At 41.1% G+C, this 19480-nt stretch overlaps 1 pseudogene; it reads left to right on the top strand.

Annotated features, from left to right (window-relative positions):
* The window catches only part of LOC135555090 (pituitary adenylate cyclase-activating polypeptide type I receptor-like), a 62482-nt pseudogene that overhangs the window by 28949 nt on the left and 14053 nt on the right, over positions 1-19480 (top strand).

Here is a 19480-nt window from a genome sequence, read left to right as displayed (position 1 = left end):
ACATTTGACCCAAGTTAAACAATTGAAAGGCAATGCTACCAAGTATTAATTGAGTGTATGTAAACTTCTGACCCCTTGGGAATGTGATGAAATAAATAAAAGCTGAAATAAATCACTCTACTATTATTCTGGCATTTTACATTCTTAAATAAAGTGGTGATCCTAACTGACCTAAGACAGGGATTTTTTACTAGGATTAAAATGTCAGGAATTGTGAAAAACTGAGTTTAAATGTATTTGGCTAAGTTGTACATAAACTGTAAACTACTGTAATCAACCATTTAAAACATGTATTTTACATACCAGCTCTTAGGGTAGCCTAGTGGTTAGAGTGTTGGACTAGTAACCGAAGGGTTGCAAGTTCAAATCCCCGAGCTGACAAGATACAAATCTGTCATTCTGCCCTTGAACAGGCAGTTCCTAGGCAGTCATTGAAAATAAGAATTTGTCCTTAACTGACTTGCCTAGTTAAATAAAAATGAATAAGTCAACTTGGATTAAATACAAATATTTCCTCATCAATCTACACACAACACCCCATAATGACAAGTGAAAAGTCTTTTTGAAAACAGATTTGATTTTTGCAAATTTATAAAACATAAATACCTTATTTACATAAGTATATTGAGACCCCTTGCTATGAGACTGGAAATAGAACCCAGGTGCATCCTGCTTCCAATGATCATCCTTGAGATGTTTCTACAACTTGAATGAGTCCACCTGTGATGAACTCAATTGATTGGACATGATTTGTAAAGGCACACATCTGTCTATATAAGGTCCCACAGTTGACAAGTGTCATGACGTTGCCCTGTTGGTGAGGTTTATGACCCCCATAAATACCTTTCCCCCTTTCCTCTCTCTCTACTCTACAGACTGACTCTTGGAATGCCCTTTGTTAACATACTCGGTTGGGGACTAGAACCATGTTTCGGTAATCCAACCAGTTGAAAATATGCTTTGGTACTTAAAGAATATGATGTCAGATCAGTTGTCATCTGAGACATTACTGATGATAGGATGACAAACTGTATCTTGGAAAGTCTACACATTCTAGCTATCAGATTCACATGGAATTGGTGTGCAATTTAAATGTAGAAATATGAAACTATTTGTGAAAAGATTCAATTATTCTTAGCTTCTAAATGAGAAAATGGTTTTCATAGAGTAAAAACTCAGTAGCCCCACCGAAGTGAACAGACATTGGTTGTGAACTATGAAACACGCCCTTCTCTCCACCACTATATAAGCCCTTTACAAAAATGTAACATTTGTGTTTCCGAGGACGTGAGGACGGCTGTCCAGACGTTAAAAGGGCTAATATCAACTAAATAACTAATCCAACCTCAGCGTGAGCTCAAAGTATGGCAACTTGGTATGAACTTTGAACTCTTTTTCACTAAATAAGTGATAACTCCTAGCCATTGAGTTAGCAGCAGCAGCAGCTGTAAACGTGGGCTAGGAAAGGACGGACAAAGTATCTCTTCCACCACGCGGCGATGGTACAACAACGTATCCACTCTTCCACCAGACATTCTTCAAAAGACAAGGAAGATCTGTTGGGCTGCATGGCCTTCCATCTACGTCCAACCTATTGAAGCGCAGCTCAGAATAAATAATTCTTGCATTTTCCTTTTCCAATTGGGTGGTTATTTAGAATTCATAAGATTCTGTATTTACGATAGCATAGCTTTACAAGGTCTGTACAGAGACCAAATTCTTTGTTCCTCAGTCTTCCCGCGCTTTCATTCAAGCCCCAAACCCCTTTCTTTGTGTAACCAGCGTCATGTCTGTTCCGTCCGCTAGGGACGTTTTCTTTCATGACATAATTAGTAATCAATGTATGACCCATCCTGTGTATCTGTAATTCTGTGTGATTGTTTAGGTTTTTAGGAATTGTCCATAGAGCTCCGAGACAGGATTGTGTTGAGGCATAGAACTGGGAAGGGTACCTCAAATTCTGCTGCATTGAAGTTCCACAAGAATACAGTGGCCTCCATCATTCTTAAATGGAATACATTTGGAACCACCAAGACTCGTCCTCGAGCTGGCCACCCGGCCAAACTGATCAATCGGGGAAGAAGAGCCTTGGTCAGGGAGGGGACCAAGATCCCGATGGCCACTCTGACAGAGCTCCAGAGTTCCTCTGTGGAGATGGGAAACCCTTCCAGAAGGACAAACGTGTCTGCAGCATCAATCAGGCTTGTATGTTAGAGTGGCTAGATGGAAGTCACTCTTCAGTAAAAGGCACATGACAACCCGCTTGGAGTTTGCCAAAAAGCACCTACAGGACTCTCAGACCATGAAAAACAAGATTCTCTGGTCTGATGAAACCACTTTCGCCTGAATGCAACGTGTCACATCTGGAGGAAACCTGGCACCATCCCTACGGTGAAGCGTGGTGGCAGCACCATGCTGTGGGGATGTTTTTCAGCGACATGGACTGGGAGACTCGTTAGGATCGAGGGAAAGATGAACGGAGCCAAGTACAGAGAGATACTTGATGAAAACCTGCTCCAGTATGCTCAGGACCTCAGACTGGGACGAAGGTTCACCTTCCAACAGGACAACAACCCTAAGACAATGCAGGAGTGGCTTCGGGACAAGTCTTTGAATGTCCTTGAGTGGCCCAGCCAGAGCCCGGACTTGAACCCAATTTAACATCTCCGGAGAGACCTGAAAATGGCTGTGTAGCGACGCTCCTCATCCAACCTGACAGAGCTTGAGAGTATCTGCAGAGAAGAATGGGAAAAACTCCCTAAATACAGGTGTGCCAAGTTTGTAGCATCATACCCATGAAGACTCGAGGCTGTACCAAGTACTGAGTAAATGGTCAAAATACTTGTGATATTTAAGTAAGTTTTTTTATTTATAAATTTGCAAAATAATTGTAATTATGGGGCATTGTGTGTACATTGATGAAAAAAAACAATTTTAGCAATTTTAGAAGAAGGCTGTAATCTAACAAAATGTCAAGGGGTCTGAATACTTTCTGAATGCACTGTATATATACACCATATAAACACTCATTCATGCACACCACATTGACACTCCCACACAAAACCCACACACATTCACATACACTACATACGCACCAATGGCGGTCAGTGCTGTTTAAAGTGAGGGAGGATGATACTTTATTTTATGAACATGACCTTATTTCTATTACAGCATACTGTCATTCATATTATATTCACCCAGCTTAATGTAACATCGACAGGTTTAGGCTACTACATGATGCTCAAATTTTCCCTGAACTCATCATGAGGTTGCTACAACCTAGCCTATTATTAAAAGAAAGTTTACAATGCAGGTGCACACAGGTCGAGAGAAAGATTTGAGGTGACAGACAGTGACACATTGACAGATAGTGACACATTAAATATTACACTCTTGCCTGCATCTAGCTGATCTAGAGTGTAATCACTAGTCCAGTTGCAAACAAGATATTTTATTGAACATCTTCTAGGTATATACAGTATTTTGCCCCCTCTTAATTTCTTTCTTTCTTCCCTATTGGCCAGATGTTCACAACAAATCAGCATCTTGTATCACATAATGTCATTTCTGGAATGCCATGTGTAGAAATACAGTATAGTAAATCCAGACTGAATGATATTGTCAACAGCGTTACAAACAAAACGAGAGGTATCTGTGTATTGCAAATGGAGAAATGGAAAACTAAATGTAACAACTTAACATCTGAAAGTAAAGCCTGAGGGGGAAAGTGCATGCCAGAGAGGAGTGAGAGAAGGAAAGATTGAAACCTGTGGAAAGTGAAAATAAAGAAGAACAGTTTCTTATTAACAGCTCGTAAGATCTTAATTGGATCCCCCTGTTGCAGGTCATTTTTTACTTGTAGTGTATTTGAAGTTTAAAAAGGCTTCTGAGGTTTGCAATTTCCACTTATAAATTTCAGACTTGATTTTCTCTTACGAAAAATGTATCCATTATTTAATCATTCACGTAATTATTCACATATCCTGGTGATGGAATATTATTTTCTTGCTGTAGCAAACTGGCTCAAATGAAGATCCTATATATGTACACTCAGCTTATTTACCAATCTAATTCCACCACTCTCTCAAACCAGATCAGGTGCACTGTAAACCCCAACGTGCTGACAAAACCTGTTGCACTTAATATATAGTACAGTTACTTATAGTACAGTTACTTAAAGTGATTTTGTACTCATTACTCTAACCTATAGAGTCACTGTGACCCTGTAGGTGGTTCAGATTTGAGTTGTCAGTTCCTGGGGCCTTCATCAAGTTCCGAGGCAAATGTTCCATGGGCACGCATTCGCATCGCATATTGACGCCTCACACTTTCACACTTCATGTACGCTGTTGCTACTCTGTTTATTATATATCCTGATTGCCTAATCACTTTTACCCTTACGCACATATGCGTACTGTATTACCTTAATTATCTCAACTACTGTACTGTACCTTGTACCCCTGCACATTGACTCAGTACTGGTACTCCTTGTAAATAGCCTCATTATTGTTTTTTATTGTGTTACTATTTCCTTTTTTATTTAGTGAATATTTGTCTTCCTTTCAACTACGTTTTTCAGAAAGTCTACAGATGTTGTATTCCGCGAATCTGACTAATAACATTTGATTTGATGCACATCTCTCTCTCTGTCTCTTCTGTCTCATGCATATGGGTCTTTCCATAAACGAGGATACCAGTGAGGATTTCCTACACTGGACAACTTGTAACAGCTGTTGATAAGTCATTGATAATAATCTGCCAACTTGTTCACGTCATTACATTAAAATATAAGGGGGAATCATAACTATATTCAATCAAATTCACCAATTCATAAGTTCTCCAGCTCCCTTATAATTATTTGTGATTACATTTTTTTTATCCGTTTTTGCAAGAGATGTGGCCACTTTCATTTGTTTCCCACCACTTCAATTGAAAGGTGTTGTGCTACTCTGCTGCAGTAAAACCATGTGTGGTTATGATGAGGACGATAACATCTAATGTTGGCTTCAACTTGGCTTTCCAAACAAATCCTTCCATTAAAAAAGGAACCTGGTTTTTGGTCACTTTCTCATAATAAAAACAACGATGGTGAGATTAATGATACAGCTATTCATGTCTTTATTATGTGTGCCTGTGTTGGCCAAATACTGTAGATTATAGAAATATCTCCATGCATGCATCCAATCTATGTATTTAGTCAGGCAATATCCACATTATTTGTACATATTTTAGAATGTAAAAATAATTTCAACATCAAGGCTTAAAAAATGCATTATTCTTAAAGTGGTGAAGTGGTACACTTCATGCATGCTTTTTGGGGAGGTGGGTTCTACAGTATATTAGGCACTATATGTACAATTAAATAAATTATACAATTGTATTACATTGAGGTCCTTGAAAATTACAATTAAGTGCTTAAAAAAGTCCCTGAAAGTCCTTGAAATTCACTTGCTAATGTCTGTATGAACCCTGCTTAAAGGATGTATAATCCTAGGTCTATGTTGTTGTACAGGTGGCGCTATGGGCTAATTTGCATATATTCACTTTTATTTCTTTAAGTACACATGAAGAACTGCATTAAAAAATATATATATTTTATTTTGTTTCAAACCATTTTGAAATGTTTATCCCAATGTCACACATTGGCCCCATTTACGTATAGAAAGACCCATATGCACACATGATATTAGTGTTCTGTTATTAAAAGGGACTTTGTGTCTCATGGCCAGGAGTTGGTTATGATTACACACTGTCCTTACTTTCCCTGTTCCTCCAGTCCCACTGTGATCTACATCCTGACTGGTTGCATCACCACCTGGTATGGAAACTGCTCGGCCTCAGACCGCAAGGCACTATAGAGCGTAGTGCGTATGGCCCAGTAAATTGCTGGGGACAAGCTTCCTGCCATCCAGGACCTCTATACCAGGCGGTGTCAGAGGAAGGCCCTAAAAATTGTCCAATTCCAACCACTCTCTGCTACGGCAAGTGGTCCTGGAGCACCAAGTCTAGGTCCAAAAGTCTTCTTATTAACAGCTTCTACCCCCAAGCCATAAGACTCCTGAACAGCTAATCAAAGTGCTACCCAGACCCCTCTTTACGCTGATGCTACTCTCTGTTTATTATCTATCCATGGTCACTTTAACTCTGCCTGCATGTGCATATTACCTCAATTACCTCGACTAACCGGTGCCCCCGTATATCGACTCTGTACTGGTACCCCCTGTATATAGCCTCCCTATTGCTATTGTTATTTTACTGCTTTTTGTTATTTTAAATGGTTTTTTGCTTATTTTCTTCTTAACTTCTTAAAGCATTGTTGGTTAAGGGCTTCTAAGTAAGCATTTCACTGTAAGGTCTACACCTGTTGTATTCGGCGCATGTGACAAAACATTTGATTTGATTGTTAGAGTTTACAGTGGACCCATCAAACCCGGCACAAATCCGCTGTCCGTCTACAGCTTGACGACAGGAAGTGACAAACTGTGTTCATATCCTTTCCTCCTTCCTCCTGTGTGTGTGTTATGCGTGCGTGCATGCATGCATGTGTGTGTGTGTGTGTGTGTCTCAGGGTGTCGTATTGAGTGGGATGAAGTGAGGTGCTAACATCCATTCTTTCTGTGTGGGTGCGTGTGTGTGTGCATGCATGCCTCTGTGTGCGTTTCTCAGGGTGTCGTACGGAGTGGGATGAGGTCAGGTGCTGGTACCGGGCTGATGTGGGCCAGATTGTCAATGTGTCTTGCTCAGACATCTCCCAGCTCTTCGCCAACAAAGGTAATGATGTCCAACCTTTCACCTTTAACTTTGGCGCTATCCTTTGACCGATTTGTCCCTGAGCAGTTTTTCCCAGACAATATGCCTCTGCTTCTGCTTACCCTTTAGGGTCTATAGGCTGGGTAATGGCATATGCATTGTGTGACAACTGCTGATGTAAAAAATAACTTTGTAAATACTTTTCATAGATTGATTGATTGACCTTTAAAACATGGCCTTAACCCACACATCACAGTGGGGAGAAGTTGATATAAGCAGAACCAATGTAGCTTCTGTAGAGGTGTAAGGAAGGATGTCAGTATGTGTGTGTTTCCTGATCAATCCACTGATGTATATCGAAAGATCAGAGGTGAAAGCTTCTACTGTTGCTATTAGTTGGGTCATTAATAGCGCATGCAAACACTAAAGACATGAATCAGTTGGCGAAGAAAGGCTTCTGCATGCTTCAGTTCGACGGGCGCATACCCAAACTCGTATAGGTTTACCGCCTGAACATACAAAAATGCTCCATTGTCATTTTCGTGTTGATGAGAGAAATCACTTGAAGCCTTTGCGGTCTGGTCAGTTCTTTCAGTTTTGCCCAAAGGATTGTGTTGTTAGTGTAAGGCCTCCCTTTCAAAATAGCCCACCTTGTGGGAGGGACGGGACCAGAACACAAAGCACCCGCCCCACACGAGTTGTCGTCTTTCAGAGACTGCAAAAAAAAGGTTCAGCTTGTACATTAAGCAATGCATCCGCCTATAGGAACCTCTCTGATGTCCAATATATTGAACAAGTCCAACCATATCTACACGCACAAAACAAATAGTGCGATCAGTATAACATAGAGCCTGTGTGAAATGCCACAAAGCAGGACAACATTTTTTTTCAGATCTCACACCTCCGCTAGACCTGCCTTCCTCCTGGTCAATTATGTGTGAAACACATCTCACTGACCTAGAAATGCCTAGGACATTATGAAAACAAGCCTAGATTTCCCCAGGGTGAAATTCCCCTTGAAGGGGACAAGGTGACATCACCTTAACTCTAATTTTAATACACCAATGGTAACATGATATTCTATTACCTAATTTAAATAAGTACTGCCTTGGAGAAGGCATGTTTGCACAGGGGCGTGGGTTAAATAGCTGGATAGCTACTCTACTGGTGCCAAAATTTGACTGTCGGTGTCAGCAAATACAATTAAAAGTTTACCCTATTAATCTATGGCAAAGATACTTATATATTTCCCCTTTCATCTGTGTCTTATATTAGCTAGTTAGGGTCCTGGGGGGCTAGGTCTTCAGGCTGTATGGAACCAAAGGAGGGGAAGGGTCATTAAAAACACCAATGCAGCTGTCAAATCAACACATCTGTCAGTGCTGCTGTGAACTGCGTCACAAAAGACATGCCAAATGGGAGCTGTTTAAAAAAATTGTTGATACCTGTAGCTAGGTATACATCCAATTTGTGACATATTTTCATTTCAATATTCAAAACTCTGTATAAAACAAAATGCGCATTTTACCAGCAGAGGTTGTTTCCATCAAGCTGACTTTTTGCGGTTGAAAGACTGTGCGTGATAACACATTGCACATAAAAATCACTTTTGCCGTTAAATTCAATGGAAAATGATCAAATCAAATTTGATTGGTTACACTCACATGGTTAGCAGATGTTATTGTGGGTGTTGCGAAATGCTTGTGCTTCTAGTTCCGACAGTGCAGCAATATCTAACAAGTAATCTAACAATTCCACAACAACTACCTAATACACACAAATCTAAGTGAAGGATTGGAATAAGAATATATGAATACGAATATGTGGATAAGCAATGACAGAGCGACATAGGCAAGATGCAATAGATGGTATAAAATACAGTATATAGCCTCCCGGGTGGCGCAGTGGTTAAGGGTGCTGTACTGCAGCGCCAGCTGTGTCAACAGAGACTCCGCCCAGGCTCTGTCGTAACCGGCCGCGACCGAGAGGGAAAACGGGGTAAAATTTTAAAAAATAAAATAAAATAAATTATATATATATATTTACAAAATACAGTATATACGTGTACATATGAGATGAGTAATGCAAGATATGTAAACATTGTTAAAGTGGCATTATTAAAGTGACTAGTGATCCATTTATTAAAGTGGCCAATGATTTCAAGTCTGTATGTAGGCAGCAGCCTCTCTGTGTTAATGACGGCTGTTTAACAGTCTGATGGCCTAGAGATAAAAGCTTTTTTTCAGTCTCTCGGCCCCAGCTTTGATTCACCTGTACTGAACTTGCCTTCTGGATGGTAGCGGGGTGAACAGGCAGTGGCTCAGGTGGTTGTTGTTGTCCGTGAGGATCTTTTTGGCCTTCCTGTGACATTGGGTGCTGTAGGTGTCCTGGAGTGCAGATAGTTTATACTTTAAATACACGTTAACCCAAAGTTGATGTCCGCACCCCGCGGAAATCTAATTATCATAATAAAAAAAATCCCCATCAAAATCCGTCGGGTGAAAGCGGTAGATATCTGGGGGGGGGGTTTGCACTGGATGTGCGCACAAGCGTCTTGGGACTCGTCCGATGTCGGGACAGCCGATCTGACAAACTTCTTCTGTAGCGTCTGAACAGTTTGGGCTACATACTAATATGACCCCTCTGTGGAAAGGTGAGACTCTCACAAATGCGTACAAGTCGTTTTGCTCTAGGACGCTCACAGGCCTCATAAGACTCTTCTGACAGTCCCCCGGTACCAGCTGAATAAATGTATGCAAGTATATATGTCCCAAATATAAGAGGTTCAATACATGTAAAATAAATACATTAAATAAAAAAATGTTTCCTGATCTTTTGTCTCTCAGATATAGGACAGACACTTCAGAAACAACTTTGAGGATTTTTTTTTTTGGTGGGGAGGGGAGAGACTATCTGTTGTTCCATGTAGTGAATCTAATTCCATGAATTTGTATGGGATAATAGCAATAAGGACCAACATATTATTTTATAAAATCATTTTTGTAGACATTTTTTATACTTCAAGGGGTCTTAATAATCTAAATCAAATTGCTAAATGATCCTTGGTAAGACCTTCGTAAAACAAGTAGAACCGCCCCGGCTTAGACAGGGCTTAGACTGTTTTGGGTTAATTGGGTTTCCATCGCATTTTCAACTATACTGATGGTTTTGTCATAAAAAACACTGTTGCATTGTCAAGCAAATGTGCCCACTCTGGTCTTGGCACATGCACTCTAGCAAACAGCTAGCATCATACAGTGCGGGTAGGCTACCTACATTATGAGATTGCTATGGATAAGAGGGATATCATGTTTTTGTCAAACGTCAGCCAAGCATCGATCATCATATCACCAGAATAAGAATAATCATTTTGGAAAGGAGCATCAAGCTCATCACCTTGCAAATTCACCACCCTGTGAAGTTTATCATATCTTATTGAATCTGTTCCCGAATAAACTGCATGCTTTCCCAAGTCATAGTGGGAGGACCACACACAGCTTGACATAGGCGTTTCAAAGGGCTGTCAGTCAAGGTGAGCTCATGAATATAAGTTCCCGCCCACTCACCCTTTCTTTTCAAACGTTCTGGTAGTTAGCAATGAGAGAACAAAATATTTTCAGAATGACTGTTCAGGACCTTCAATATTATACTGTAGAGGTGGAAGCCTATCATATTATTGAAGGTGTGGCTTATTGGAGACCAGGCTTTCAGATAGTTTTTTTGGGCCACCCGTTAGATTAAATCTCATCATGTCAAGTTTGTACACGGCAAAATGTCAATTTACCTTAAATATTAAAGCATTTTACAATTGCTGATTATATATAGTAATAAAGGGACTTGAGGAACTCATACACCACTGTAAGCCTCAAAACAACAAAACTGATAGCATTCAATCATACAGTGGGATGAAAATGCAACCGAACATATAAACAGGAATGACATTTACTCCCACAGGTCGGGTAAAAAGATCTAGCTGAACACCACACCCTTACTAAGCCACGCCTCCAGTCCAGAGTTCCTCTAAGAACCGTTTGCTACATCGAAATGTTAAAAGTTTCTCAAAGAATGCCACAACTAACCAAAGATGCCAATATGAATCCATTGACTGCAGGGGTTCCTTGAGGATTTCCAGGGTTCCTTGAGTGACCACTAATTCTAGGAGTGTACACCAAAGAAAACAAACACTGTTATGGCCTCTCTCATGGCTCGTAAAATGGTTGACATTGGATAAGGTGTTTAAACCAGATACATTCGTCACTGTGCGTGTGTTTTATGTTCTTAAAACGACTACACTAAGAACGTCTCCATGGAGTCAGAAACCCACTCTGGAAGTATGTGTGTATTGACCAAAATTAATGTGTGAAGGCAGGGAAATATGTAGTCTGTATTGGTTTGATATGTGTTAACCAACATTAATGGGTACGTTTAGGGAAATATTCAGTGTTTTTTGGTGTGGAGGTTTGTGTATATGGCTTGTACTTCTCAATGGCAGGAACTAGCAAAAGACGGAGTGTGTGTGTGCGTGTGAGAGAGGGAGATAAATATAAAAAATAAAAATGCAAAGAACAAGAGAAAGGGAAAACCCCTTGAAGCATTATCTCAGTGAAACTTGAGCTTGGACTTAAACTTTAAGAGTGAGTGGGAGTAAAGGGCGGGGGTTGTCAATGTGAACGATGACCTCATAACTCAATTAAGAGTGGGAGCTAGCCTACAGAGCACTCCCTGGATCCCCTCCCCCGCAGACTCAGTCAACGATAAGTACACCAGAGGCACTTAGAGCCACGGAGGGAAAAATAAAGAAATAATCAAAAATCAAAGGGTTCAACTGTGAAAGTGAGGAGGAGTGTGAGGATGAGCATTATTGAAGCTTGTTAGCCACAGTTGTTCAGTCTCTACTGTCCCTGGAGTTTTAGCCTTAGCCCTCAGTTATGCTATGCTACCGCTAGACTAGATAGTACTGCTGAGCCATCCACTCACCCACCAACCCTGTCTTACCATGGCTGCAGGGCTACAGGCCTCCATGCTATGGCCACTAGCCACGTTATGCTAATGCTAATACAGAATCTAAAATCTCACTGGCATCTTATCAGTCAAGCCGCCCACTCTTCACTATACTGTTCAATACCCCACATTCATTCTCCTATCGCTCACCATCTCACTGTGGAGCAAGGTACTGGATGGGTGCAGTTATAATTTATTATCCATAGCAGCCAATAGACAGCTTCACAGTCCCATTGTGTTAAACCCTCTTTAACCTCCTTTTCTCAGCAAGCTGCTGTGTTGATACAGGGCTACTGAGCTGTTATGAAGGTGTCATTAGTGGATAGTAATTCACTACTTCTACAGTGGGAGGCCAGAGGCAGGAGAGAGGGGGCAAGGAGATAGCATAGTGGAAGATGCTTAGTCTACAAAATAAACACAACACCTATTCTCAAAGCCATAATAAAATCTCATGCGTGGGTAAATAGCAACATCAACGCAAACTGAGAGTGTGGACCAAGGCATTCAACTCTGGTCAGATTTCTGGGGATACGAATGAATACAAAACTACCCAAATTCAATCAACGTGTAGCTCTCGTAGTTCATTGTTATAAAATCGGTGGTGCTAATCCTGAATGCTGATTGGTTAAAACCACATTCCAGCCGGTGTCTATTCTACAAGTTACCACCGGCTAAATCTAAAAAGTTAAAATGCCTATTTCCTCTGTTCCATCTGATTGCGCAATCCACTTTTTCACCAGCCCTGCCAGACAATTTATAAACTTGATCTCCACTATAAAAAGCATCGAGACATTCTCACATTTCTTTTAGACTAACATTTAGTTTTTAACAGCGGAGATGTGTAGAAACCTTGCTGCCTGTCTCTCTGATATTTGCAACATTGTTTCAATATTCAAAGTCGATCTCCGGCTGTCCCATAGTAATGAATGTGCCAGGAGTCGGGACGAGAGACAGGCAGGCAGGATTTCTCAGCCAGTCGAAATCATGAGTCAGCTGGCATCCTTTTTATGGATACATTCAAAGAAATGTAAATTGAAAAAAGGTCAAACGAAATGAAGTGCAGCTAGTTTGCAGTCTTTCCAGATTCAGTTTGAAGTGATTGTGTTAGCTTTGTTATTGGCTCCACTGAATAACAGTGTCCGAAAGAGAGAGCACATTTTCTATGCCAGGTGAAATCGTGCCTCATTAGCTCATTGTTATGAATGTATCCAAATAAATGTCACTAGAAAACAGCTTAAACAAATGCAAATCAAATCAAACTGTATTTGTCACATGCACCGAATACAAGTGTAGACCTTACCGTGAAATGCTTACTTACAAGCCCTTAACCAACAGTGCAGTTCAAGAAGAGTTAAGAAAATATTTGCCAAAAAAACTAAAGTAAAAGAACAATAAAAAGTAACACAATAACATAACAATAACAACGCTATATACAGAGGGTACCAGTACTGAGTGTGTAGGGGTACAGGTTAGAGGTCATTTGTACATGTATTTAGGGGTGAAGTGACTATGCATAGATAATAAACAGCGAGTAGCAGTAGTGTACAATACAAATTTAATAGTCCTGTGGCCATTTGATTAATTCTTCAGCAGTCTAATGGCTTGGGGGTAGAAGCTGTTAAGGAATCTTTTGGTCCTAGACTTGGCGCTCCAGTATTGCTTGCTGTGCGGTAGCAGAGAAAACAGTCTTTGACTTGGGTGCCTGGAGTCTCTGACAGTTTTATGGGCTTTCCTCTAACACCGCCTATTATATAGGTCCTGGATTGCAGGAAGCTTGGCCCCAGTAATGTACTGGGCCGAGCAGTTGCCATACCAGGCGGTGACGCAACCCGTCAGGATGCTCTCGATGGTGCAGCTGTAGAACGTTTTGAGGATCTGCGGACCCATGCCAAATCTTTTCAGTCTTCTGAGGTGGAAAAGGTTTTGTCGTGCCCTCTTGATGACTGTCTTGGTGTGTTTGGTAGATCGTTGGTGATGTGGACACCAAGGAACTTGAAACTCAGCTACTTTGTTGTTATTCTGGCTGCACTGTTTGACGTGACTATAAGTTAGCCATAGTTGGCTAGCTAGCAAGCAAGGGATAAGAATGTTGCCAGCCAGTATGGCAATGGAACATTTACAGCAAACAACTGGGTACAGAACAAATACAGAACAAAAAGACTGAACGACTGGGTCGTGTCTCTGGCAACCGAACCGATAGAAAGAAAATGCAGCTAGAGCAACCCTAGATTTGTGTCAGGACTATATAATGTGGAAAGATTAAATAGTATGAATAAATTAATTAATTAATTTAATGAAAATATGTCAATCATTATTTGAATATGTTGTTAATTAAACACAACAGGAAAACAATAAAATACATTAATTGATAAAGAAATAATCTGCAAATATACCTTACCAATCAAGATAAGGAATGTTGTAAAATAATAGTATTCTACTTTCTATTCATAGTATTTATAAATAGATTAAAAAAACAATATTAGAAGGGATAATTATTGAAATAATACATCTTATAATACAAATAACTGAAAGACAAAAGTACTAAAAAGCCCGATATTACAGTACCAGTCAAAAGTTTGGACAACAATTACAGTAAAAATAAATAAAAACCCTTGAATGAGTAGATGTGTCCAAAAGTTCGAGTGGTACTGTAGTTAGGTAGTAGTAGCAGCAAACGGCTCTAGCAACTCCTGTGGCGGGCCGGGTGCATTCACGCTGACTTCGGTCGCCAGTTGTACTGTGTTTCCTCCAACACATGGTTGCGTCTGGCTTCCGGGTTAAGCGAGCAGTGTGTCAAGAAGTGCGGCTTGGCAGGGCTGTGTTTCGGAGGATGCATGGCTCTCTCAACCTTCGCCTCTCCCGAGTCTGTACGGGAGTTGCAGCGATCGGACAAGACTGTAAATACCCATTGGATATCATGAAATTATGGAGATAAAGGGGTAACAAGTATTTTAAAAATAAATAAATAAAATAATGTTAACCATTTGTGCATACTGAGCGACGTATAACTCCTATTTATCCCATGTACAGCTGGGTACCCTCGCTTGAGGCAAAATGAGCTTAATGTTGGCACAACTGACTATCTGCTAAGTAGCAGTGTGAACCCAGCCACTCTAAAGAAGCACCACCGGGTGCTATCACAGAACTATATGGGAAGCCTAATCATGTGGTCTGCACGAAGTATATACTATAAGAAACCTAAGTAATAAGCACCCAGCCAACCACCTGTACTGATATGCACTGAACTTTAGTACAAAGACAACTGAAACAAAGCTATTGACTGGGGGCTGAACGCCGACATAGTGAACTATTTAATGCATGGGAACTCGCAGATGAACTCATCACTTTTGGCATCCAAAATCTCCTTGGCTTTTAATCTAATATAGAGTTCGTAGGAAGTAGAAGACTACGCCCTATGATCTTCAGTGTGGATGCAGAGACAGATAGGCTGCGTATATCTCAGGGGTATGCCCCCAGCGTTGGCAAAGGAGACGGAGCCGTGATGAAAACCAATATCTCGTTTGCCAGCATCAGTGATAAATATTGAACAGAGGTTTGCCAGGTGCTGCCCGTGTTCAGCATGCAGGCCGCATAACATGAAAGAGAGGACAAAGCGGTGTTAGTTCTGGTGACGATGACAATCTTCCACAAGTAAGAGTCCGTAATGCAAACAGAACCGAACATACAAAAGTAAAGGGAAGGAACATTTAGTGTATTCAGACGGAAGAACCCTTAAAGTCATCATATGGACCACCTCTGGAAAAGTGTAATGTCAACCCAACACTGTTGCCTTAACGTGAACTCAAACTACTGAGAGGAGAGTAACTCTGATATGCATGTTCGCTGCTTCCCCATAGGCCATGAAGAGTAGGCAGACAGATGGATTATTGAGCAGACTGCATGCAGAAGGGTCCTGGCGCCCAATATGAACTGAAACCCTGCTATTGGAGCATGATAAGGCACATTTCCCGACTGAAATTGGAATGGAAAAGGCATACAGTGGGGAGAACAAATATATGATACACTGCCGATTTTGCAGGTTTTCCTACTTACAAAGCATGTAGAGGTCTGTAATTTTTGTCATAGGTACACTTCAACTGTGAGAGATGGAATCTAAAACAAAAAAAATCATACAATGTGATTTTTTGGATTTAAGTAATTAATTTGCATTTTATTAAGTATTTGATCACCTACCAACCAGTAAGATTTCCAGCTCTCACAGACCTCCTCTTCTCCACTCATTACCTGTATTAACTGCACTGGTTTGAACTCGTTACCTGTATAAAAGATACCTGTCCACACACTCAAACAGACTCCAACCTCTCCACAATGGCCAAGACCAGAGAGCTGTGTAAGGACATCAGGGTTAAATTGTAGACCTGCACAAGGCTGGGATGGGCTACAGGACAATAGGCAAGCAACTTGGTGAGAAGGCAACAACTGTTGGCGCAATTATTAGAAAATGGAAGAAGGTCAAGATGACGGTCAATCACCCTCGGTCTGGGGCTCCATGCAAGATCCCACCTCGTGGGGCATCAATGATCATGAGGAAGGTGAGGGATCAGCACAGAACTACACGGCAGGACCTGGTCAATGCCTGAAGAGAGCTGGGACCACAGTCTCAAAGAAAACCATTAGTAACACACTACGCCGTCATGGATTAAAATCCTGCAGCGCACGCAAGGTCCCCCTGCTCAAGCCAGCGCATGTCCAGGCCCGTCTGGATGATCCAGAGGAGGAATGGGCGAAGGTCATGTGGTCTGATGAGACAAAAATATAGCTTTTTGGTCTAAACTCCACTCGCCGTGTTTGGAGGAAGAAGAAGGATGAGTACACCCCCTAGAACACCATCTCAACCGTGAAGCATGGAGGTGGAAACATCATTCTTTGGGGATGCTTTTCTGCAAAGGAGACAGGATGACTGCGCCGTATTGAGGGGAGGAGGGATGGGTCCATGTATCGCGAGATCTTGGCCAACAACCTCCTTCCCTTAAAAAGAGCATTGAAGATGGGTCCTGGCTGGGTCTTCCAGCATGACAACGACCCAAAACACACTGCTAGGGCAACTAAGGAGTGGCTCCGTAAGAAGCATCTCAAGGTCCATGGAGTGGCCTAGCCAGTCTCCAGATCTGAACCCAATAGAACATCTTTGGAGGGAGCTGAAAGTCCGTATTGCCCAGCGACAGCCGCGAAACCTGAAGGATCTGGAGAAGGTCTGTATGGAGGAGTGGGCCAAAATCCCTGCTGCAGTGTGTGCAGCAGGGAGTTCTGCTTTTCTGATGTATCAAATACTTATATCATGCAATAAAGTGCAAATGAATTACTTAAAAATCAAATTTTTGTTTTAGATTCCGTCTCTCACAGTTGAAGTGTACCTATGATAAAAATTACAGACCTCTACATGCTTTGTAAGTAGGAAAACCTGCAAAATCGGCAGTGTATCAAATACTTGTTCTCCCCACTGTATGTGCTTATATAACAGAGGACATTTTACAGAGAGAAGACCATACAGTAGACTTCTGCAGAGCGGCACAACTCAGCCATGACATACCATCACATAGCATAAAACATACAGTATTACTAACAATCCCCCAAAACTGCAACTAACATTAGCTACGTATCTACCTCATCTAAACAGCCTATTGTCTTACTGAAATTGCTCAACAGTCGCTGATGCATCTGCAGCATGCACAGTGTGCACAGGGAGAGTGACCTGATAATCAAAATCTAGACCTACAAATAGTTTACCTGAGCTGATAGCTCATGTCTAATGGTATACGCTGGTAAGCCTTGAGAGTAGAATAAAATGATGACCTAACAATGAAAGAAACAGACCCCATAGATTACTAGATCAGCTTGCATTTCCTGAATAACCGTTAACAGACCTTCCCGTTAGAGGCAATGAGTGCTTGATCGTCAACACTGATCACCATGTGGGTGTTTAGCAAGCACAGCACATGCTAGATAATGGTAGTGTCAACACGCTGAAACAAAGCAAAGCTTGATTAGTCATCGCACAGCTATACGCGTCAGCTTCCCCACTAATGTCCAGTGTGATAACTTAAAATCTGAGGAAGAGAGGTGAGGATTAGGCAGAAGTATCCATTTAAAATTAGGCTGTACCACTTTGAATATACTGAAAAGACCCAGTAATGTTTAGCCGATGGCAGACTAAACACCATTCAAGTAGCACAAGAGATCCTGCTACTTGACTGCTGAACAGTTCATGTAGAACCCACACATTTGGAACAACACAAGTTGGTAGATATGAGTCACGCTCAATGAGCTGCATCAGGGTATAAGATGCCTGTATACGCACTACGCACATAAAATGGCTTACTACTATCCTAAAATCATGTGCCATCGTACTGCAATGCTCCAGCAGATGCCGTGGAAGGAGTAGCTAGTGTTCACCTCTAGGCAACCACAACCTCACTGTGTGCTCTTGCAATAATGGCAACCATGCCATAACACTATGTGCTGATGATACAGAACATACAGTCAGGCATGAATAACACAACATCCACCTTCTGTAGATTATGTTTACGGAGCCTAACCAGCACGCACTCCCATAATGCAATATTGGCAGCCATGCCATGTGCTTACTGTGTGTAGAGAACGAAGCAAAGAATATCAGCTAACATCTGAATGTACGAGTATTCACACCCAAATAAGAGTTGCAGCATAAACACATAATATAACTCATACATAAAACATGAGAATAACAAAATGAATTACAGTTTTTTCTGATTGCTGATTGCTTAGGCACTAACTGCCAGGTCGCAGTGGCAAATGAGAACTTGTTCTCAACTAGCCTACCTGGTTAAATAAAGGTGAAATAAAAAAAAATAAAAAAATATATCTTTGAAACTATAGGCTATTTTTTGCAAAACTCTACACACTAACCACAAAACCTTTACACCAAACCAGCAAAACAGTATACATCTCTGGCAAAAGCAAACAATTATTGCAAAACTCTTATCTATTTTAAAAATGATTTTTGCATCAGTACAGTACACACAAACCATTTGAATAAGAATACGAAGCACCAACTACTCACTGATAGTTAAATGAAAAACACTTAACTGTGTGCAGGGTATAGCAGTTTGCAATAAAGTATGGTCATACAAACACACATAGGTATCCAAATGTGTAAAGTATGGATGTCTTTTCCCGAACTTAACACACTATCAATACAAATGTCACGACTCCTACCGAAGGTGGCTCCCCTTCCTGTACGGTTGGCGCTCTGCGGTCGTCGCCCCCCCCCCCCCCTCCCCTCCCCCTCCCCCTTGTCTGTTTATTGGTTACACCTGTTGTTTGTTTGGTGATTAGTTGGGCTTTATTAGCCAGCCGGCCCACCTGCTCTTTGTGCGGGATTGTTTGTGTGACTAGTGGCACGTTAGAGGTTAACGTGTTTTCATGTTTGTGGGTTTTTTGCTGGACTGTTTTAGTCCCGTGTTTGGGGCATTTGGTTTTGTTGTGCACCCTGTGTTTTCGTGGGGTGGCTTATGTTCGCCGTTTGTGCATTAAATAACACTACCCTGAACTCTCTGCTTCCTGCGCCTGACTTCGCACCCACTACACTCAGACAGTTACAACAAATAAGAGGGAAAAGTTGTTGTCTTTTTATTCTCAAAATGTTCTAACACTTCTCAAACAAAAAAAAAGCAGTAGAAAAAAACTAACATTTGTGCTAGAAAAAAAGACAATCCACATCACATGCAAT

This window comes from Oncorhynchus masou, chromosome 15 (assembly GCF_036934945.1).
Source record: "Oncorhynchus masou masou isolate Uvic2021 chromosome 15, UVic_Omas_1.1, whole genome shotgun sequence".
In the NCBI taxonomy this organism is placed as follows: Eukaryota; Metazoa; Chordata; class Actinopteri; order Salmoniformes; family Salmonidae; genus Oncorhynchus; species Oncorhynchus masou.
The sequence above is the reverse complement of the archived record's forward strand: the minus strand, read 5'-3'. Positions and strand labels throughout refer to the sequence as shown.